The 23,553-nt window shown below is 35.4% G+C and overlaps 1 protein-coding gene across 19 annotated transcripts in view; it reads left to right on the forward strand.

Moving 5' to 3' along the window:
* The first annotated feature begins 6,556 nt into the window (after nucleotides 1-6,556).
* Nucleotides 6,557-23,553, forward strand: part of LOC125671122 (tyrosine-protein phosphatase Lar-like) — an 86,569-nt gene continuing 69,572 nt past the window's right edge. For 13 of the 19 annotated variants that reach the window (XM_048906595.2, XM_048906600.2, XM_048906599.2 and 10 more), the window contains exons 1-2: nucleotides 6,671-7,375; nucleotides 21,059-21,148. The gene's annotated coding sequence lies outside the window, so the exon portion shown is untranslated. Of the gene's footprint in view, nucleotides 7,376-20,356; nucleotides 20,448-20,493; nucleotides 20,726-21,058; nucleotides 21,149-23,553 lie in introns of those variants that run through there. The other 6 variants (XM_056163790.1, XM_056163796.1, XM_056163793.1 and 3 more) reach the window with 4 other exon arrangements.

Below are 23,553 nucleotides of genomic sequence, written 5' to 3' on the forward strand. Positions count from 1 at the left end.
ATGATAATCTATCGGCTTTCTCTAAAATTCAACCATATGGAAGCAATCCATGGCCTCGTTTGATCAAGATCTTTTAGGAGTTGGGCAAAAAATCTTGTCAGTTAAAATAATTTGTACATCCTAATCTACAGGTTTTTCTGTAAATAATGCCAGAAGTTTACATATTCTCTCCTCTATTACTACAAACTTCTGTTTCTCTAAATGTAATGTTTGTTTGTTCGGTATGAAATGTGGCTAAACTCTGGAGAATTTTTGGCAGTAATCTTTGTACATGAATGAAAAATTCCTTAATAGTGAAGTTACAATGATATTGCTTACTATGTGTTAATTTTAAGGGATATGAAGGCTGAATGTTAAATTTTCTAAACCAAACATTACTGTTATTGATGATGAAATGATAAATATTTTGTCTCTCTCCACTAATGTGTTGAAAATATGTCTAGAAATGACTGTTTGCATGTGTCTGAATTTTCCTGGTATACATACGGAGTTAAAAAAATTGGTGCTGATTGAAAACTGAACTATGTCCTCCAGTCTACATAATATTTACAATTTCCACATCCAGGGACTTTGGGATAAGGTGCAGAAAAAATGCACTTTCAAAAGAAAGCATTTAGTACCAATTTCTAATTTCATTTCTTCAGGTCATGACAAAAATTTGAGGTCAAGGACAAAGTATCAAACCACCATGAGAAATATGAAAGATTAGAAAGTCATTTTGAATAAGAATGGCTTAGAATGTGGCATGCTATGATTAATTATATCAGAATGAATATTATTTTTAATTAGAACTATCATATGCGAACATACATCTTCATTATCTCCACCACCATTGATCTTGTCAAAACAAATATAGCATGGGTTGGAGATAAATAACAAATTAGTTCCAATAATCAGCTTTACTAGTTATTTTTCATAAAACACAAGCAAGATCAAAAACACTGCACTATCTGAGACGAGCCTATCGGGTATCTTGATTAAATAGCAGATCTTGTTTGACTTGTACAGTGCTATTATTTCAGCAAATTTTACAGCATATATTTTCTTGACTGTCAAACAATGTCTGTTTGAACTGGCACCAGTGAAGTAAAATGCAACAAAAAGTAATTAGATGCACCTGTATGCGTTGGCTGGTGGCTGTCTTGAACTGTATCATTTGCTTCCAGAATAATAGAAACCAGGGCGAGTGAATTACAGAGCAAGTTGTATATAAATGGTTATGACGGAAAAGTATAAAGTCAGGGAATTTCAAAGTTCAAGTTATTTCTTACAATTATCAGTACACATTGTTCATGTGCCTCGTTTTATCAGTTAATGATTATTTAAACTGCATTTATGGTTACATTTGTATTGATAAATGAAACAATTATTTAGACCCACTACCACTTAGCTCATATGACAAAATTAATTTAAATTGGGTTGTGTAACTTGAAAATTATATGCTGATGTTTAGTTGTCTAAAGTGTAAGTTAAGTTTCAGTCTGAAAACAAAAACTTGAGAACATAATGAAGGAAAATCAATGGCTCTGGAATGCAATTGTGATTGGATAGAAAATTGAGAGTATATTATTTAATTAAAAAGTATACTAGCTTGCATTCTCAGACAGAACAGTATAACCTGCGTGTATTATATTATTGGAAAGCATTCCCAAAAGATTCTTTGTGTAAGTAGAAAGCTACAAGCCTTCACCTAAGTACCTCTGAATAGTATTTTCTTACCAAATAGTACACATCCTAATTCATGTATTGTTTGGCAAGGTAAGTTGACCTAATGTGAGAATGAAGCAACAGGAAGCTGAGGGGTAGTTTTGGTACTTGGCACATTTCCAAGTGCTATAGAACAATTAATCTGAACAACCCAGTACTCAGACTAATAGTTCTTGAGAATGTGCCTATAACAGGTGTCGTAAGAGGTCACATGATACAATACGTTACTTGTAAGGGGTCCTGTATGACAGACAATTGTAAAGAGTCCTGTATGACAGACAATTGTAAAGAGTCCTGTAACAGACAATTGTAAGGGGTCATATGATACAACAGGTTACTTGTAAAGAGTCCTGTAACAGACAATTGTAAAGAGTCCTGTAACAGACAATTGTAAAGAGTCCTGTAACAGACAATTGTAAGGGGTCCTGTAACAGACAATTGTAAGGGGTCATGTGATACAATAGGTTACTTTAAGGAATCCTGTAACAGACAATTGTAAGGGGTCATATGATACAATAGGTTACTTTAAGGAGTCCTAGACAATTGTAAGAGGTCCTGTAACACTTTAGTTGTAAGGTTCACTATAAAGCGAGGCAGGCAACTGACAAACAAGTTGGTATTACAGGGGTTTCAACAGTTTCATTTAAAAGCAAGTATTTAGCAAATTCTATGGTCATTATAATGATCTAATTTCCTGATACAGCTTTTAAGATGTTTCATTCCAATTGTTAGGCCATTCTTTACACACTGATTTTGACTGCGGATTACTCTATTTACTTGATCGAGATATAGGGCTCGTGGCGTATTTGACTGATCAACAGGAGATACTTACTCCTGCTAGACCCCTGATCCCACCTCTGGTGTGTCCAGGGGTCCATGTTTGCCCAATTTTTAAATTTGTTTTCCTTAAATGAGTTATGAGATTATCTTCACCTTTTCAGAAGAACAGTTTTAAGGGTTCATACAACAGTTGAAAATAACTATTGCAAGGGGTACTGACTCGGAATAACAGTATCGGAACAGTTGTAAAGGGGGCAACTGAGTTACCGGGTACCTGTAGTAGATCCATCACTTGTATACTGGTAAATCATTCCAACCATCGTGTACTCTAGCATTCAAAGTTTCGTACAATCTTACAGTCGGAGACTAAATCCAGAATGTGTCGACACTTGCGCTTTTAAACTGGGTTGTTAGGCTGCTCTGTTTTTGGTTATCTGTCACATCCTTGAATTGTTTCAATTTTGTTTTTGGCATTACACAATAGTAATACTAGTAATTTTTTTCTCTTTCTGTGTTTTATGTAAAAATTGTAGCAGTGATTTAATTGGAAAACTATATTTGATAAAAAAAATTTAGGGGTTGTAATAATTTCACATTGAAAATGGTTTTTCAGAATTATAATAACATACTGTACATTGATTTTCAAGTCAGGAATTCACACAACACCCGTTTTCTCTCGGTTTTCGGAATTTCCACTAGCATGCAGCAGAAGCTGTTACCAATAGATATCTTGATTTATTAGCGACCAGAAGTGGTGAAAGATTCACAAGCACAGAACAAGCAGGAAATAATAGGAAAGTGTTCATTATCAGCAGGGGCTAGTCACTCACCGCACAACATTATTGTGAGAGGAATTATTATATTTTGGCTATACCTCTCTCTCCAGACACAGTGGTGGGTTAATTCATGGTTCTGATTGTCATCTTGATCTTAGATGGAAGAGACAAGTAGGGCCTTAAAGGTGTGTTAGGGGAATATATTCATTGAAGCACGATTGTATGAATTATGTAGAGTTTGATAGTGAGAAGTTTTCCTAGACAGGCCTATGGGAATATAGTCTTCCTCCCCAATTTTTCAAAAATTTCTTCAATTGGACCAAGACATTGGGCTCCCCTACCCACCCCACTTTTTGTTCCCCCTCCCTTCTCTTCTTTGAAGTTGCTCCCTACAGGCTAATGCTAGCTACTGAGGTTCTCTGAATGGAGAAGTTCCTCATTACAGGCTAATGCTAGTTACTGAGGTCCTCTGAATGGAGAAGTTCCTCATTACAGTCTAATGCTAGTTACTGAGGTCCTCTGAATGGAGAAGTTCCTCATTACAGAGTAATGCTAGTTACTGAGGTCCTCTGAATGGAGAAGTTGCTCACTACAGGCTAATGGTAGTTACTGGGGTCATCTGAATGGAGAAGTTCCTCATTACAGGGTAATGCTAGTTTCTGAGGTCCTCTGAATGGAGAAGTTGTTCACTACAGGCTAATGCTAGTTACTGAGGTTCTCTGAATGGAGAAGTTCCTCCTTACAGGCTAATGCTAGTTACTGAGGTCCTCTGAATGGAGAAGTTGCTCACTACAGGCTAATGCTAGTTACTGAGGTCCTCTGAATGGAGAAGTTCCTCCTTACAGGCTAATGGTAGTTACTGGGGTCATCTGAATGGAGAAGTTCCTCATTACAGGGTAATGCTAGTTTCTGAGGTCCTCTGAATGGAGAAGTTGTTCACTACAGGCTAATGCTAGTTACTGAGGTTCTCTGAATGGAGAAGTTCCTCCTTACAGGCTAATGCTAGTTACTGAGGTCCTCTGAATGGAGAAGTTGCTCACTACAGGCTAATGCTAGTTACTGAGGTCCTCTGAATGGAGAAGTTCCTCCTTACAGGCTAATGCTAGTTACTGAGGTCCATGAATTGAGAAATTCCTCCTTACAGGCTAATGCTAGTTACTGAGGTCCTCTGAATGGAGAAGTTCCTCATTACAGGGTAATGCTAGTTACTGAGGTCCTCTGAACGGAGAAGTTCCTCCTTACAGGCTAATGCTAGTTACTGAGGTCCATGAATTGAGAAATTCCTCCTTACAGGCTAATGCTAGTTACTGAGGTCCTCTGAATGGAGAAGTTCCTCATTACAGGGTAATGCTAGTTACTGAGGTCCTCTGAACGGAGAAGTTCCTCATTACAGGCTAATGCTAGCTACTGAGGTCCTCTGAATGGAGAAGTTGCTCACTACAGGCTAATGCTAGTTACTGAGGTTCTCTGAATGGAGAAGTTCCTCATTACAGGCTAATGCTAGTTACTGAGGTCCTCTGAATGGAGAAGTTCCTCATTACAGGCTAATGCTAGCTACTGAGGTCCTCTGAATGGAGAAGTTGCTCCCTACAGGCTCATGCTAGCTACTGAGGTCCATGAATTGAGAAATTCCTCCTTACAGGCTAATGCTAGCTACTGAGGTCCTCTGAATGGAGAAGTTGCTCCCTACAGGCTCATGCTAGCTACTGAGGTCCATGAATTGAGAAATTCCTCCTTACAGGCTAATGCTAGCTACTGAGGTCCTCTGAATGGAGAAGTTGCTCCCTACAGGCTAATGCTAGCTACTAAGGTCCTCTGTGTTGAGAAGCAGAAGTATTTGTAAAAATCTGGAAACCGTGTCTAATTTTCAACAACAGGTCATTTTTCATGGCAATCATAGTTCAAGCCGTGATGACACATGGAATCTTGTTAATTGGTATTGAAAATGCAGCTGCATATGGTGTGGAAACATCCAGGATGGATCAGGTATGAGTTTGATACCAGGTTACCTAATTAGATATGAAACATCTTCGTTATTTTTAATTACTTATTAGTGGTATTTAAGGTTCCCCCAGTAAGAACTCTGTTGTAATGCTGTATTAGCTGGGGCAGACATTGGGGAGGAAAATTGATATGGTTGAGGCAGTATATGTTTATGCTATTTATTTTTGAGATGACTAGACCAGTTGAAGCAGCATCATAGAGACTTTTTTTTTTCAGTGTTAGAAAAGGGAGTTTGATATTTATAACTGGGATTTACATAGATACATTCATTGTAGATCATGTTTTACATGTGTGGATCGGAGGGGAAGACTTGTCAGGTAGAACACGAAGGAGTCTGAGATTGCTGCTGACAGCTATGCTGGCCCTTCACTCCTATGATAAGAGGTTGTCATAATAAACAATGCAGAAAACTTACACTTCTTTTGTGAAGGTTGGGGAAAATCAAGCACTTACTCCAAATTCACTTAGTTTATGTAGTGATTTTGTTGTCAAGAAAATTGGAATGTTTCTGTCTACCTACTTTTTTTATGCCAGGGTTCTTGACCTAAGTTTGTAATGGCCAATGGTCAATAAATAGAAATACAACATGTGTTGCTTTCATACAATAAGTGAACGCATCTTGGTACTCTGATGAGAATTTCGTTTTATAGACATGACTCTTTCAAGGCCTGACCATGACAATGTATGAAAGGTCAAGGTCATGTTAAATGAAAATGAAGATGACTAGATTGTTTACATATCGATTGTTATTAAAAAGAACTTTTTTGTTAGTGACAAGGATAATAGAATTTTACTTGATGTAAGAAGAGATACTGTTTATGCGGTTCATTTCCGAGTTCTCGTAAGGACACAAAACATGGGCTGTCAGAAATTCTGCTGTGACGGATCTAAAATAATGAAGTTCTTGCTTTTTATACCCGGAAATTGACTGAAGCACTAAAATCTGTATGGAAACGTATGAAGATGGCATTTTTTTTATGATTAGCACATTCTTCTTAGCAATTCAATTTCGGTATGAAATGGCAATATGAAAGTAAGGTAAGGCATGTTGGTTTCTGAAATGCGGTCCATCATCTTGTAATTTTCCTGTAATTGCTGTGTGTGTTGTGTATACAGTCACACATAACTCATATTGAACATTTATGTTGATAATTTGCCTGGCAAAACTTCCCACTCAACATGCATGCATAATAGGGAAATATCCCAGCAGTGGAACTGCTGTTAAGTAAAGAAAACTCAGTCTTTTACGTTCTGGGAAATTGATTTCCTATAGACTCACTAATTACACCAAAGACAGATATTGCTTCACAATAGTCAGTGGCAGCCCGAGGTTTCCCAGCACAAAACAGAAGGTTCAGGTTAAAATTCCTTTGTCTTGTAGATATTGGAAAAAATGACATTGGCTTGTCCAGATGCGCCTTAAGCACCAGTGTTATGAGATAGGGAGTTATAAATAGGTAGTAAAAGTTTGAGGGTGAAGTAGTCTTTTTTTTTCTTTTACAACTTTTTTCTTCAATAATTTGTGTAAAAACAAAAAAGGGAGTTTAAAGGATTCAGTGTATTGATTAAAGATGCCATCTATTGACTCCATGGATATCTGCAATTCAAATGAGCCTCGCTGGGCATCGCTAGGATAAGCTTCAGTCATCCTATCAGATCTCTCTAAAACCAGTCGGATTTTCTTCTTAGTGACAGATATCTTCCAGTTTTCAATTTACTTGTGAAGCAGGACTTGGCAATAAATGCTATGTGCAGTTTTTATTTGTGTCAATTTGACAGTGTCTGCTTTCACAAGCATCATTAAGGATAATTTGTTTGTGAATGGTTTTTTCTAAGTGAGACCTAAAGTGTTTGCTACTCCAGTCATAGTGACGTAAAATATGTATATATAAAAACTGTGAAGGATTTGTTCTGGAATAGAAGAAAATCTATGAAAATTTCATTGTTGGTCGATTGATTTTTCTCTGCCATTGCATATAAGGTTATAGTCGTATTACATGATAGAAATTGGACACAAGTTAGCAGAGGAGTAACCATATTGATTTTTCTTTCTTTTGTCTGGCTTTACTCTAAAGTTTGGAACATTTTTGCCTGCTTCTGAACATTTGGTAAGTTCTATTTTCAGTACTATCTATTTCATTGCAAATCATTTATTGAAAACCAATATCATGCATGTACTGGTTTATATTATCTTACTGATATATTTTGTTTTAAATTTGCTATTCATTTTTAAACTTTTCTTATTAATGAAATTAAAATGAATACATCCTCAGGAAATTTTTTTAATTAGTTATAATTTACACCACCATTAGGAAATTAATGAAATATGCAAATCACATATCTCCAAGCATTTCAGGAATTGAAAAACAAATGAACATGACATTTACTTTTATCATAATGAATGGCTGCAAAACTTCTGTGAGTAAATTGCAATTTATATTGCTTTCATTGCTCTCATAATTGATTGAAAATCATTTGTACCAAAATGAAAAGTAATATGAAGGTGTCCAAATGCAATGCGTGCTTCGCTAACTATGAGTCATCATTTTAAATATTGATTCTCCCCGGTCAGGCTCCAGCCTGTGATAAACTTTCTCTGAGAAAACCCTGAAAGTGCAGCACAATCTTTCGATTAATGTACATCTTAATCTGTGACAAATGCTTCATGCTTCGCTGTAGAGCTAGTTTTTTTTTTTTTGAAATGGCAAATTCAGAAAAATATGTTTATTTAATATGTTGTATCACCGATACTCCTGAAATTGAAGCCAGTCTTGAAATTTCATATCGTCAATGTATTTATTGTGTAGATATAAAAATGTCATTAAAGTTAAGATAATCCCTTTATACTTGAATTTAAAATTTGCTTTTGAAGTGTTATGAAACGATGCTTTAGAGAAACTTGTGTCTGAACCATTACATCCATTAGTACCGACAGGTTATACTGCATACTCACTCAGAAATCACTTGTCTTTAGCATCGTGCATGGTCAGTAATAGTGGTCACTACATGAAAGAGAGGTCAATCTTAAGACATTTGGATCAAAACTTGGACAGACCTAAGGATTACTGTTTCTTTGTCAAGTACTAGCTTGCTTGGGATTAGACATTGAAAGTCCTTGGTCTTTGGTCTGAAATGTCTTCTAATCGTAACTATAGAACTTTATACACATTGGCAAGTAGTCCATAGCATAGGTCTGAGTTTGCTTCTTCACTGATGATGACTTTACTATGAGTGAAAGGTTAACTCTGGAACTTAAAACTAGCTATAGTGTGTGTACATGTACTTTGGTATTGTGGTGGTTATTTTTGGTGCCTTTAGTTCTGAGTGCTGAGTGTGGTAATATATGGTCCATGCTAAGATGTGAAATTCTCTTGCATCATTATGACATGTATTTCCCCATTGTTGTGCTAAATTTTGTATTTGCTAAAAAATGTAGGCATAGAGTTTTTACCTATAATATGCATAACAAAATATATTTGAATTAAATTAGATTATTATATACTTGTTATTCTTATCAAGTTAAGTATGGTAACCATAGGAATTTAAAGAATTTTGCTGTCAAGTTAGTTGATCTCTGTAGACAGTGAAAATCTGCTTTTGAATAAGTAATGCAATTATTTGGAATGCTTAGATAATCAAGATTCCCAAAGCACATGGTTAATCTCTAAATTAATGAGCTAGATCCAAACATGAATCTTTCAATATCATGAAACATGCATCATTTCAGTGAAACATTAGCATCAATTATTCACAGTTATGACAGACACCATAGGCAAAAGAATGCTCAATATTAATAAGGATCAATTATTTGGATGTGGACATTGACATAGTTAATGAACAACATAATTTACACAGGATATAGAGTATGTAGTGGTTATGGAGTGTTCTCTTCATAACCAGGAGGTTCGAGTTCAAACTTCAATCCCAGAACTGCATCAAACCTAAAGGTATCACACCGGTAATTATTTTCACTATATATTACTATAGAGGGGAAAAAATCAGTTTACAAAATTGATGCCGAATAACGCAGTCAGACATGTTCTATTTTACCTATCTCGTCTGCCGACACCAGAAAAACAACACCCTACGCGGCATTTTCGAAAAAAAATTATCCGCAAACAAGACTACCCTCAAATCCACGTGTTTTTCACATGTGTGTAAACAGCCGGAGTGCACCTCAGGAAGTAGCCTCAGCTACCAACAGCAAATAGTTCCTTTGTATACACTTGATTATTTCTACAAATTACACAAACTTTCCTAATCAGGGGTACAAAAATTAAGAGAAAAGAAGAAGAGGAAATGAGAAAAATCGCGCAAGGAAAAAAATATTTCTTTAAATATATGGAACTACAATTGACTAAGTTCATTTTGATTGGACAATTACCGGTGTGATACCTAAAGCGTTTACACAAGTAGTGACTGCTCCCTCTCCAAGCACCTGGCAGCAGAAGTGAAAGTCACTGGTCTTTCAGATATGACCTTGAAAACAGAGGTTCCAGTAGGTGTTGGCACTCTGAAGAAGCCTCACTACAATGTCTCTGTGTACCATGCAAGAATCAAAATTTGTGTCACTTCACCAAAAGCTGTTGAAGAAAAATTCTTGAATGGGACGTTTATAAAACAACATATTACAAAGAAAAGACATCGTGCAGGGCATATTTTGGGGGTAAATTACGAAATCGATGATTTTTTCCAGTGTTTGAACTTTCAAGGTGCTCTTACAGGATTGTCCCTGCCATTAAATGTGAGCCCTAAATTTCTGTGAATTGTGGGGGAAAAAAGTGTTCCAAGATAAAAGAGGCAATGGGGAAAAAATCAATTTAGCAACAGGATGCCTCACTGTGTTTGAACTTAGTGACACAATTCAATTACTGCTTTGAATTTCATTGTCATCCTGAAATATCATAAAGAATGGTTATACATCCAGTATCTTTTAGTTTTTGTTTGCGAGCGTAATTACTAGGGTTTTGAGACTTCATTTATGAAGTTGTGTTGTCCTTGATCTTTGCATTTAACATACTGTAACATTTTGTTAGGGATTGTGTTTTGCCTCACCAGTAAACTAGTCTGGGGCTCGTGCTTTGTTTCATCTTCTAAAACTGATATTGGTAGGCTTGTGATTGGAACTGTTTTCACTGTATGTTTTTGCTAGAGTAAATTAGAAGTAAGGATTGCTTAGCTTATTTTGGCATGGTGCATGTTATGCAAAAGCAAACATACAATTAACAAATTACGCTACGCAAACTACTTACCGAAGCATTGTAAAATTATACAGATCATACGCAGTGGAACTCCAGTAATGATAATTCTATATAATGTCAAAAACTTGTACCTGTTTTGTATTACTCCGACAATGCCAGAAATTGTTTGGGATACCTAGTCGATGTGACTTGTGTACTGATGCTAATTAAATGGTTTTACCAAAAAAACAAGTGACAGGGAGATAGTCAGTAATAATTTTTTTTCAGAAGTTAATTAATTCAAGTTGCCATTATCCAGCGTGATAGTAGAAAAGGGGTGTTGTCAATGTATTTTATTGTCAAGACTCATTTTTTGATGGGTTTACACGTGTTGGGAAATTACAATACCATAATTCAATTTATTTCTGTATGAGACTATGCTGGTGTGCTTTTGAACTTTACTTTAATTTTGTTTATTTTAAAGCTTGGATGAAAATTTATGTTTTGGCAGATAATTTAGAAATCAATGAAAGACTGTCGTGGTTAGGCAGACCACTTAACCAAAACTATGCAGATCAAGGTTCAAACCGTGGCTGGATTATATATGCTATAAGTGTTCATATTTTGATAAGGGAGATCAGATGGGAACAAAAACTGAGTAAAGAAATGTGTCTGCTGGACTCCAACCTAACATATATATCTCACAAACTGCAGATATACTCATCCCAATGATTCACTAGACCACTGTCACCATACATGTCTGATGCTAAAGTGCTTGGCTTTGCAAACTGCATGTGTTTAAAAAAAGAACATTTTAGCAAAAAAGTATTTATGTAATTGCCATCTTTTCACAACATATCGTATAAAGAAATATTTTTAAACCATTAATCTATTTTAAATCAGTTGAAATCAGAAATCTTTCAAAGCTTGAGGGATGGATTTTATTAATGACTTATGATTGGTCTTTTAATATAATCTCAGAAAAACACTTCATTTTTCTTGACTTGCTGACAAAGTGACAATGAAAAATACAGGATCTTTCATCAGAAAATCTTCTTGAAGCCAACATGGAATGTATGAGATCTTGAAACACGAAAACTCGCTTGAGGATATGTAGTGTGAACTCTTGCACTGGTGTTTTAATCTGGTTTTGACTCTCAATCAGACACCAGAGAAAGAGAAGGGCATTGCAGGCAGCATGGAGACAAGCTTCCAATGGGCTGTGAAAAGAGAGCATATTGTTCTCTGGGTAATGACATTAGCATGTAGAATCTTATTAGCTTTGGAGAAAGCATAATTGAAAACTATATGGATCACAATACATACATCACGCTCATTCTGAAAGAAAGCGGTTGTATTGATCTGCTTCAGAATTGCTCTGTACACCGGGGGATAAAAATGACACTTTATGGGCAAACATTTTAGCCTGGATACAATTACATCTCAATTCCATCTCTCTTTATTCCAAAACTTTTTATTCTGCTGGCAGCACAACACAGAGTGACCACATAAACATTTGAAAAACATCTCGAGATAAAATGAATTTCATGGTAATGTTCAGATTATTGTATTGCAGGAGATCACAATTAGGGGGGCTGTATTTAGTAGTTGTCTTCTTGTGACAGAATGGAACAATGTTTACTAATGGAACACATAATGCATTTATTCTTTTTGTCATAGCTAAAAAATCCTTTGATGGAAAGGAATTCGAAGCTTTATTAATAAAATTTACTCCTGTAGTGTATGACTAAATCATTCCAAGCTTTCTGATTGGCTGATTTCCTGATCCAACAACAAGGAAAACAGAATGTTATGTTCACCTCCCAGGGCCTTCAAGGTGAATATAACATTTGATTTTTCCAACTTCAGACCAAAGACAAATGGAGAATTTCTTAATCAATTTGATTTTTTGACTATCCAATTAAAACTTGTGCCTCTAATCACTTTTGACTTTAAACAAAGTGAGCCAGTCTGTATTGTTTGGTAAGCTCTATAGTAGCCAGTCTGTATTGTTTGGTAAGCTCTAAGTTAGCCAGTCTCTATCGTTTGGTAAGCTCTAAGTTAGCCAGTCTCTATCGTTTGGTAAGCTCTAAGTTAGCCAGTCTCTATCGTTTGGTAAGCTCTAAGTTAGCCAGTCTCTATCGTTTGGTAAGCTCTAAGTTAGCCAGTCTCTATCGTTTGGTAAGCTCTAAGTTAGCCAGTCTCTATCGTTTGGTAAGCTCTATAGTAGCCAGTCTCTATCATTTAGTAAGCTCTAAGTTAGCCAGTCTCTATCGTTTGGTAAGCTCTATAGTAGCCAGTCTCTATCGTTTGGTAAGCTCTAAGTTAGCCAGTCTCTATCGTTTGGTAAGCTCTAAGTTAGCCAGTCTCTATCGTTTGGTAAGCTCTATAGTAGCCAGTCTGTATCATTTAGTAAGCTCTAAGTTAGCCAGTCTCTATCGTTTGGTAAGCTCTATAGTAGCCAGTCTCTATCGTTTGGTAAGCTCTAAGTTAGCCAGTCTCTATCGTTTGGTAAGCTCTAAGTTAGCCAGTCTCTATCGTTTGGTAAGCTCTATAGTAGCCAGTCTCTATCGTTTGGTAAGCTCTAAGTTAGCCAGTCTCTATCGTTTGGTAAACTCTAAGTTAGCCAGTCTCTATCGTTTGGTAAGCTCTAAGTTAGCCAGTCTCTATCGTTTGGTAAGCTCTATAGTAGCCAGTCTGTATTGTTTGGTAAGCTCTAAGTTAGCCAGTCTCTATCGTTTGGTAAGCTCTATAGTAGCCAGTCTGTATTGTTTGGTAAGCTCTAAGTTAGCCAGTCTCTATCGTTTGGTAAGCTCTATAGTAGCCAGTCTGTATCGTTTGGTAAGCTCTAAGTTAGCCAGTCTCTATCGTTTGGTAAGCTCTATAGTAGCCAGTCTGTATCGTTTGGTAAGCTCTATAGTAGCCAGTCTGTATTGTTTGGTAAGCTCTTAGTTGCTTGTTTTGATGTTTTGAATTATTCAGTCTTATAAACAAACAAACAATAGAATTATGTCTGTGCACTGTAGCTGTTAACAAAGATGTCTGACCAGGTACCATGGGCTCTACTAACCGGTTTTAATGTTTATAATTATTCACTCGTATGATAAAACAAATTTTGATACATTTTCTCAGTCAGTATGATGCATTAGCCACCCTTGAAGTATGATATTCAATACTGTAATATATAGGTAGCTAAACCATTGCATTGACCTAAAAATGTCCAATGAGTATGATAATCATTGTATAATCATTGGATAATGTCATCTACACGTAGAGGGCATGCACTGTCCTACATGTGTACATGGATGTATACAATGGAATTTGATAATAATATTGGGATATCATATTTTGCCTTGGATTTACTATAAAACCTCAGCAAAATCAGAATCCTGGTGCCTAGGCCCCAGTTTGAGCTTTTGACTTAATATCTGTTTTCACTGCATGTATAAGCAGCTAGGGCACTGTACATTAAGTACAGGTCTTGTGAAATAGTGAAGTAGCACTGTCCAGTATGCCAGAATTATGTCCCCTTGCTAAAAGCATCCATCTGTCACTCTATAATTTCCAGTGTGGGTTAGGGTTAGGGTCCAGTGGGATCTAAGATACAATTGATTAAGACTATTCCATTCAGAGTGATTAAAATTTGTTAAGAATTTTCTGTCTCTCCAGAATGTTATTGAAATTTCAACTTATTTTCATCAATTAGCGAATTAATCTAATTAGCTGATACTCACAGCTGACAACTAATTTGTAGTACCATTGTGTTGGGGAAAAGGTTGACCGATTTAAATAAAAAGCAAAATAATTGATGGAATTTTAATGAGATTGAATTATGTTAGTATCGGATCAATTTGTGTTCTATAGGGATGTTCGCTGTAGTTTATGTTTATACTGAATATACTGTAAAACAATCAAATTAACAATTGCAGGAAATGATGTTTTTTTCTCTGTGACTCGACATCCTGTGGAGGGTTGTTGTTTTGGCTTTGGGAGATATGTCAGTATTATGATTAATGATTCTTTAGAAAATTAGAAAGGTACTGTTGTATGCTGGTAGAAAACTGATAACATCCCCAATATTTCCTAATAATCTGTCAGCTAACATGAAACCACTCACTTCACCTAATTGTGATGAAGTGGTACTTGGGCATGGAACTTGTGCTTTGCATGCACATTGCAGGTATAATTTGTAAGTAAGAAACTTGACTTGAAGTATTCTAACACATCTATGAAGTGCAGGCAAGTGCAAAGACTAGAGGTTTTCTCCTGAAGTGTTAAAACATTGATGTGCATTTTGTGGATGATTGAAAACCCTTTTAATTTGCTGACAAAGGGGATTCACCTAATAGAAAATCATTTTACATGAGGTTGTGGGAATCTCTTACTCTTGTCAAGTTTTTATTTGACCTTGGATTAATGGTACAAGGATAAAAAAAAAAGTAATATTACTGATGTCGCTGCATTTGTCAAAGAACTTTAATCAAAGTACTTACATACCGAAAAATCAAATGAATACCAAAGACACAGGCATCAAAGAGAGAGCCTTGAATATAGAACTCGGATACAGAACTCGGATGGAGCCAGTCCTACAAAAGACCTTTTCATCTACATATTTGTAATTCATCAATAACAAGGAATTTAAAGATCTGAGCATCGAGCAATGAAATGTCACCCAGTGCAACCCATTGATTGCTAATTAGCAATCAATCCCATAAAGGTAGAATAAACTGGGATGTAAGATAAAGTTGATGCCATGGACATGAAAAATTGATCTGAAAACCAATATCTAAAAAGCATCAAAGTCCTGCAAATAAGGGTCTCTTAACCGATTCAGGCAATCAATAATGTTTCATTTCTTTATATTGGTGTCCATTATCATAATTGTTGAATGAAAGACAAATGTTACCAAACATTTATAAGTTTGATTTTGTATTCTTGCTAAAAGGAGTAAACATTAGCAAATGCTGGATATGGGAACCTGAATGTGTTGACAATGTCTGCTCTAATTGGCACAGAGCATTGATTCTGTCAACAAAGATTTGGAATCTTTTAGACAGGCGACCTGATTTTTTGTGATATTCTTTAAGCTCCTTGACATATTTTTTGCCAGTGTCCTTCAGTGCAGCATTTCAACTTGAAAGTCAAGTTCACAATACATCCTTTGTACTGGTATATATTCAATGAAACAGAATTTCCGGCTTTTTTGTCCACTGAGCTGTAAGCTCAAATGTTCGTAGTCCATCTGTCTGCCCATCTCTCTGTAAACTTCACACATTTTGACTTCTCTTCTAGATGCAGTGGACCAATTTCAACCAGAATTGACACATCTTTTTGTAAAGTGGATTTTAAAACATTTAAATGAAGGGTTATATCACTTTCCAAAGAGAGACAATTAATTTTTTTAAAAGTGAAAATAGAGTGGGCGTCTTGGACATCTTCTCAAGAACGGCTGGGCTAGAAAAGATTAAATTTGTGTGAAGCCTACCTGACATAGCGTACATTCTAAAATGTTCAAATCATCATCCCCAAGGATAGGATGAGGCCACAATAATGTCAAGGTCAAGGTCATTAGAACATTTAACTTATATGATGAAAAAGTTCCTTTTTCTAAAAGTTTTGAACAGTTAATCATCATGAATCACACAAATAAGTGATAGGCAAATGGCTTTCAGACAAAGATCACCCAAGGTCATTTTGTGTAGGTCACGGTAACTTAATATTTACTTTAGTGACACATATATATATTTTAAAAATACTTCAACTTTTATTGATCATTGTGTGAGTCTTTCGTCACATGAAGTAGTTCATTGGTTAGATGCAGTTTTCGGGGCATCTATTAGTTTTATTGATATTCTTGGGTGTGTGAATTTTTTCTTCTTCCTCAAACTATGCACCCTGGAATTAGGGTGGGACTGAATTCAGAGACCAAAGTTTAAACATGATGTACATGAATAAAGAAGAAAACATCTTTAAAAAGTCTTCTTCTCCAAGGCCATTGGTTGGGTCATGACCTCTTTGAGCTAAGGTGGGATCATAATATGAAGTCAGAAAAATTCATGGGAATAAAAATGGAAGAAAAGAATAGCAGGGCCAAGATAACTATGGTGAGCATAATTGTGGCCCATGGGTCTGTTGTGTGAGTACATGCATAGTTTTAGCTATTGTGATATAATGATATGTTTTCAAAAAAATTTAAGTTTGAATCTTTATTGAGTTTCATTGAGGCCTTGCCAAATTCAGTTCTTACTTTTTCCATGTTGATTTCATACAAGCAATTTAGAAAGAGGGTTGTTTATAGTGTGATATATACCAGGGCCAGAAATGGCTGTAAATACACCTAGTCCTTTATCCAGAGAGTCCCCTGCATGACCTTGAACGTCCCCTGCATGACCTTGGACGACATAACTATCTCATTATTGTAGTAAAATTTGTCAAGTCTTTCACAGTGACATACATGCAGTAACGCTGGCAAGAAAATTGTAATTTTTTCTCTGTAATCAATACTCTCGGATCTTATTACAACAACTGAAATATGTGAAATAGAGGAGACTGGGTTATTAATCAGCGATCGCGTGTCATTGGCACTTCATTCTGAAGAGTGATAGAGATCTAATCAACTAACTGTATTGACTTCGTTTTTGAAATCAAGTTATTTTGGCATTAACTGCAAAAAAGTCTTTTGGAATTGTTATTGTGAAAAGGTAATAAACGGTGCCATTGACAAAGTGATTGGAAATTCAGCTAATGGTTAATCATCTGTAGCTGGGATGTTGATCATCTGTAACTGGGATGTTGATTATCTGTAGCTGGGATGTTGATCATCTATAGCTGGGATGTTGATAATCTATAACTGGAATGTTGATCATCTACAACTGGGATGTTGATCATCTACAGCTGGGATGTTGATCATCTGTAACTGGGATGTTGATCATCTGTAACTGGGATGTTGATCATCTGTAACTGGGATGTTAATTGTCTGTAGCTGGGATGTTGATTATCTACAGCTGGGATGTTGATCATCTGTAACTGGGATGTTAATTATCTTAGCTGGGATGTTGATCATCTATAACTGGGATATTGATTATCTGTAGCTGGGATGTTGATCATCTATAACTGGGATGTTAATTGTCTGTAGCTGGGATGTTGATCATCTATAACTGGGATGTTGATTATCTATAGCTGGGATGTTGATCATCTGTAGCTGGGATGTTGATTATCTATAACTGGGATGTTGATCATTTATAACTGGAATGTTGATCATTTGTAGCTGGGATGTTGATTATCTGTAGCTGGGATGTTGATCATTTATAGCTGGGATGTTGATTATCTGTAACTGGAATGTTGATCATCTGTAACTGGAATGTTGATTATCTTAGCTGGGATGTTGATCATCTATAGCTGGGATGTTGATCATCTGTAGCTGGGATGTTGATCATCTATAACTGGGATGTTGATCATCTATAGCTGGGATGTTGATCATCTGTAGCTGGGATGTTGATCATCAGTAATTGGGATGTTGATTATCTACAGTTGGGATGTTGATCATCTGTAACTGGGATGTTGATCATCTGTAACTGGGATGTTGATCATCTGTAGCTGGGATGTTGATCATCTGTAGCTGGGATGTTGATCATCTATAACTGGGATGTTGATTATCAATAGCTGGGATGTTGAATGTGGATTATGAAATCAGCTATTGGTTGATGATAATATATAGCTGAGCAGCGTTGATTATGCTTCAGTCTGATATAAGGCTGGCTTCTAGTTGCTGTATTTTGAATCGGGTCAGGCACCACTAGAAATTGTTCAGATTTGGATACATTCTATTCTGACTGATACACATTTATAAACAGTTGCTTAAAATTCTTTTCCTGTATTGATTTTGCATACCATTTGTCTAATGAGTGCCTTACAATCAGAACCTCCAATGTTACAAGTTTGTAGACTGACAAGAAATTTTTCCAAGTAAATTATATTAACAATTAACTAAGAGCTGCTTTCAGTTATTGTGAAATCATTAAATTTCGGGGGTGTTAAATTTTGTGGTGGTTACGCCATTGTACAAATTTGAAACCACAATGAAACACACAGATTATATAAGGTTTCAATGTACAACAATAATATCTAGAAATCAAATTCCACTGAAACTCTAAAATCTCAACAATTCATGAAAATTTAACTCCACAAAGTTAAATCATTACATAGTTCCATACTTTTGATTTGGATGAGGTTTTATATACATGTAAAGCATGTTTATCTGAATCCTTAGTTGATGTGGAGTAACTTAAGTAATAACTTTTTCATGTAACAATGTTTTCCATTGGTTGAAATGATACCATGTGATTAATTACAAATGTAGCAGAAGGGAAAAATGCCATGAAACAGACTGGGATTTGAACCTAGGCCTTCTAAATCTCTAGGCTCTTTCTTACAGGTTTGATCACTGGTGGCCAGATTGCTCAGTTTGTAGAGCATGTGACTAGAGATCCAGGGGACCCCTGGGTTCAAATCCCAGTCTGTTCTGTTACAATTTCCCTTCTTGTTGCACAAAAACAGTTGACTCTCAGGTTAAATTGAAATTCAGGGGACCTGTTCATTAGTTTCAGTATATCCGAAGTTCAAAATAAATAAATTTGATCTCTTTCATCCTATTCAGAAAAATAATTCTTTCATTTCAATCTCAATCTGATAAACCTTTGCAAACCTCAACCAGAAGGGTTAATTCTAAGCATGCTAAATTGGAATTGTAAACCTCATTTTTTATGTTTTAAATTTTTGTTTTTAAATCTGAAGAAAGATCGTAGCCTATTGATTCTGGTCAATCCATGGATTTATCACACCCACCAGTGGTATGATATTGACTTCAGGCTCCATCCTTTGTTGATTGTGCTTGATGTATTAAAGCTATGAATTGACTGAAATTGTCATGCTATGATTGTGTAATATTTGTTTCAAGGAAAGAAGTCATATTATTAAATTAAAAACATAACTAAGGAATAAGTGTAGTTTGTATTATGGGGACAAAGCAATTATTTACCAGAAGCATGGGTTAATTTCTGCAAAGAACTCTATAGAACTATAACAAAATATGTTTAATTGTGTCATGAACCTTACCCATAGTCATTTGCACGAGGTCAAGGTCACTTTGATTTTTTTTATATATATTACCCACACAACCGGACCCTTGTGGCTTGCTCATTAGTACATTTGATCTCCCAGGGCTGTGTGCAACTTTATGGAAACATTTTACAGTGGAGAATTGATGGATTCAGACAACTGTGTTTAATGGCTATATATATATTATAGGCTTTTACAGACTTCAGTTCTGCATGAGGATCACTCAAGATTGAATGTTTAATTTACAGTTTCATCTTCAGTAAATTTAGGTTTCCATCCCCAATATTACAGCTCCTTTCATGATGGCTTGCTAACAGATGAAGTGAAAAGATGTCAATGATTGCATTCACCAAACCTAAACTCATGTGATGTTATATGTTAGAAGAAAAAAAACTTACAGAGCAAGGGCTTGTTTTATTTACTACTCTATGTCAAAATTTAAAAGATAAAATATTCATGAGATTTGAGCTTTGGAAGTGTTAAAAGGTTTTGTGTTTCTGCATTTTTCGATTCCTAACACCTTTATGAAAAGGATACATCCAGTTACTGCATAACATGGAACAATATGCAGTTATGAATTTTTAATTTACTAGTTAGTTTTGACACCAAATTCAATTGATATGCTTGAAAAACACTACCAGTATTAAATTTTATTGGACATGCTTTTTGTATAGGATATATTTGCTAGCTGGCTCATTAAGGACTGCAATGTTGGATTTTGTATAAATATTTAAACAATTGTTCCATATCCCTGCGACACATGCAGTTAATGTATTTAATATACTGTAAGCTTATAACACATTGTTATTGACGGAGAAGGAGGCGAGAATCTTCTGTAACCAGTTCTGACATTGATTTCTTGCTAGGGGCTTAGGTTGTGAAGGTAATACAGGGTATCAATTAACTTCCATTATAAATCTATTCACTGTTTCTGAATCCTGTGTGTTTGCTGCAAAAACAACATCAGTCGGAAACAAAAGAATACCAAGTTTATTGATTGTGTATAGGAGCTAGAGGCAAACAGGGAAAATTCTAACAGTGGTGATTATTAAGTTATGCATGACACATCGGAAAAAGTGACTTCTGGAGAGTATGGAGTTGAAAGTTTTTCCTGATGAATTCTTTATACCGAGGAAAGAAATTTCAGGGATTTAAGACAGAGTAATGGAGTAACTTTACCCAATTTCTTCTCTTTTAACAAAATCAATAGTAATATCTTGTTAGAGCTACATTATAGAAAGCTTTAACATGATTAGCGATAAAATGGTAGAATTGAATGATGATGTGACTCGGCTGGTCTTTGTTTGCAGACTGAATCTGTCAGAAGGAACCCAAAAATTGGGAAAGTCTTGATGGAAACAATCAATTTTCCACGAAACAAGAAGAATCTTGCGAGAATGTGCCATATCTCCTTGTAAATTGACAATGTTTTGTTTAACACTTTATTATTGTTTATTTTTAATATCCAACTCTTTATCTGGGTTATCATTGCAGATGAAGATAATGGTGAAGAAATAGAAGATAATTGTTGAAGAGCTCCCGACCTTTTTCTGTGATAATTACAGGATTTTATTAGCGTTTAAGGTAATCAAATACTTCTTGTATGTTGTGTATTGATTTTACTCGAGATCTTATGAAATTTATGCGTGGAATAATTTTGTCTATTGACTGACCACTGTAGTAATACAAGCATTGTTAACTGAAAGGTCAATAAATACTATCTGACATTGTTGTACACTCAACACAGGGATTCTCCTATAAGTAAGCATATACTAGTAAATTTTAACTGAGTTTTGGAAAAATTTTCAGAAAAAAGTTGAATTTATATACATGTAACAGCTACTGAAATACAAATAATATTTTTAACATGTAATTGTTGTGTGTGTAAATGGAAATATTTTAAATTCCTTTGTGGAATGAAAATCAAATAATTGCCTTTTAGAGAAGAAATATCTGGGATATGACATTCTGTATTACATGTTATAAGGCCTTTTGGTCCATTTAATGTTCATCAGAGGTGTGCCTCCTTGTTGATCGGTTTGAGTGTGTTGGGGTTTTTTGTTTGTTTGTTTTTTGGTGTGTTTTTTTTAAAGTCTTTGTAAGGGTTTGATCATCTTAGTCTTAAACTACTAGATGATGATTTGGTTATCATGGGACAGCACATGGTGAATTATCAGGTCTTCATTATTATGCAGGAATCATCAGGTCAGATATAAGGAGAGATGTCCTCTCGAGTTTTTCAGTGTCTATTTAATGCATGGTTTGGTGTCAGATATGATATGACTTTTCGAGATATTACTCACATTTTAATTGTTGTTCATTTATTCGTTCCCAAACAACTGGTTTGTTCATTCTGTGAACTGTGATCAGGGTAAACAAATGAACGACAGAATTTATTCCACACAAAAAAGAAAAGCGGAAGACGTCGGAGACAAGGCCGTCATTCTGAGATTTATCACACATCAGAACATAATGAAACTAGAGATATTTTATATGAACCTCCAAATGACTATTTATTTATCTTACTTTTCCACAGCTTCTTGTTGTCTGCACCGTCTTATCGGTTAAGTTTTTTCTTGGGAATCACAAGTGATAACATTATTTGCCTCCTGATGTCGGAGATAGGGTCTCTTTTATGTGTGTTCCTGTTAAAGAAGTCAAGAAAGGACAGAACAGAACAAGTAATGATGTTGTAATGTCAAGGATAATTATGTGAATTTTCTATATATACGCAATTAAGCTTGCCATAGTTATTGCTGAAATTTCAGTGTGGAGTTTTGATAATGCTGATCATAAAATATGAAGAGACGAACAACCGGTCAGTTGGGGGTCAACCGATATTTGCAATATCTGAAACATTTCAAATGTACATAATTTGTCAGATAAAGATGCTGAAAGAACTATATATGATAAGGGGTGTATTTGGCCCACAAAATTGGCAATCATGCTTAATTTGCTTCAAAATTAAGTTCATTGTACAAGAATGCTGACGCAAGGCAGCTGTTATTCTCATTTTGATTGAAACATTGAAATGATGTAGATTCAGAATTATGACATCATAAAGATGATACGTTGTATTCGGTATTCTAATATAAAATGGCTATTTTTCATGCAATTTTTCTTTCAGGAAAAAAAATGAATGCAGACTTATACAAACTTCATATTCAAGCCATAGATTTATCTTTCTAATCTTTCTAGTATATATAGGCATGTAATTGACTCTAAAACTGTGCTCTTTAATCTTTCCGGAAAGCATTAAAAAAAAATTTTTTTTAGGTAACCGGGTGCCAAAATTATTATATCTAGTTTTTTCATGGGCCTGTAACATATGCAATAGTCGATTGAGGTATAATGCATAGCTTTACATTTAGATTTTTCATTCGTAGAAAAATTCTTGTTTTTCAAGATTTGTTGTTTTGTTTTCTTATGGCACGTGAAAATTAATTATGATTAACAAAAGATTGTGTTAATACAACTACCTTTTATACAAAGAGCATTTCTTATTCTAAGGGAGAAAAATTGTGGGGTTTATAAAAGCGAGTTATTGCAAAAGTAGTGAGAGGAATGGGAAGAGTGTTGTTATTAATCCACTGTGTCCACCCCATAATCACGTACACTTTCATAATTAAGGTATCTGTGAAAATAACACCAAAATGGCTAACTCCATAAAGAATGTACATGTACGCCCCCATCCCTGAAGGTTTTAGATTCTGGGATCCACCCTGCAAGTGATTCCTTTTGACACAAATTTGGACAGTGGACTATTATAAAAGTGAAAATGAGGCCTTTCTCTGTATGTTCACAAAAGTCCTCTGAAATTAACGATTTGTTGAAAGAAAGTCTTGTAATTTGTTTAACGAGCACCGCTGAGTCAGTCTTTCCAGCTGCGGACACAAAGCACAAGACAGAGTATCGATGTATCTCGCAAAAAAGTTTGCATCTCTTCATGTCAAACACATTAATCCAGTTTGTTTCTGGTCGTGGAAATG

This window comes from Ostrea edulis, chromosome 4 (genome assembly GCF_947568905.1).
Source record: "Ostrea edulis chromosome 4, xbOstEdul1.1, whole genome shotgun sequence".
In the NCBI taxonomy this organism is placed as follows: Eukaryota; Metazoa; Mollusca; class Bivalvia; order Ostreida; family Ostreidae; genus Ostrea; species Ostrea edulis.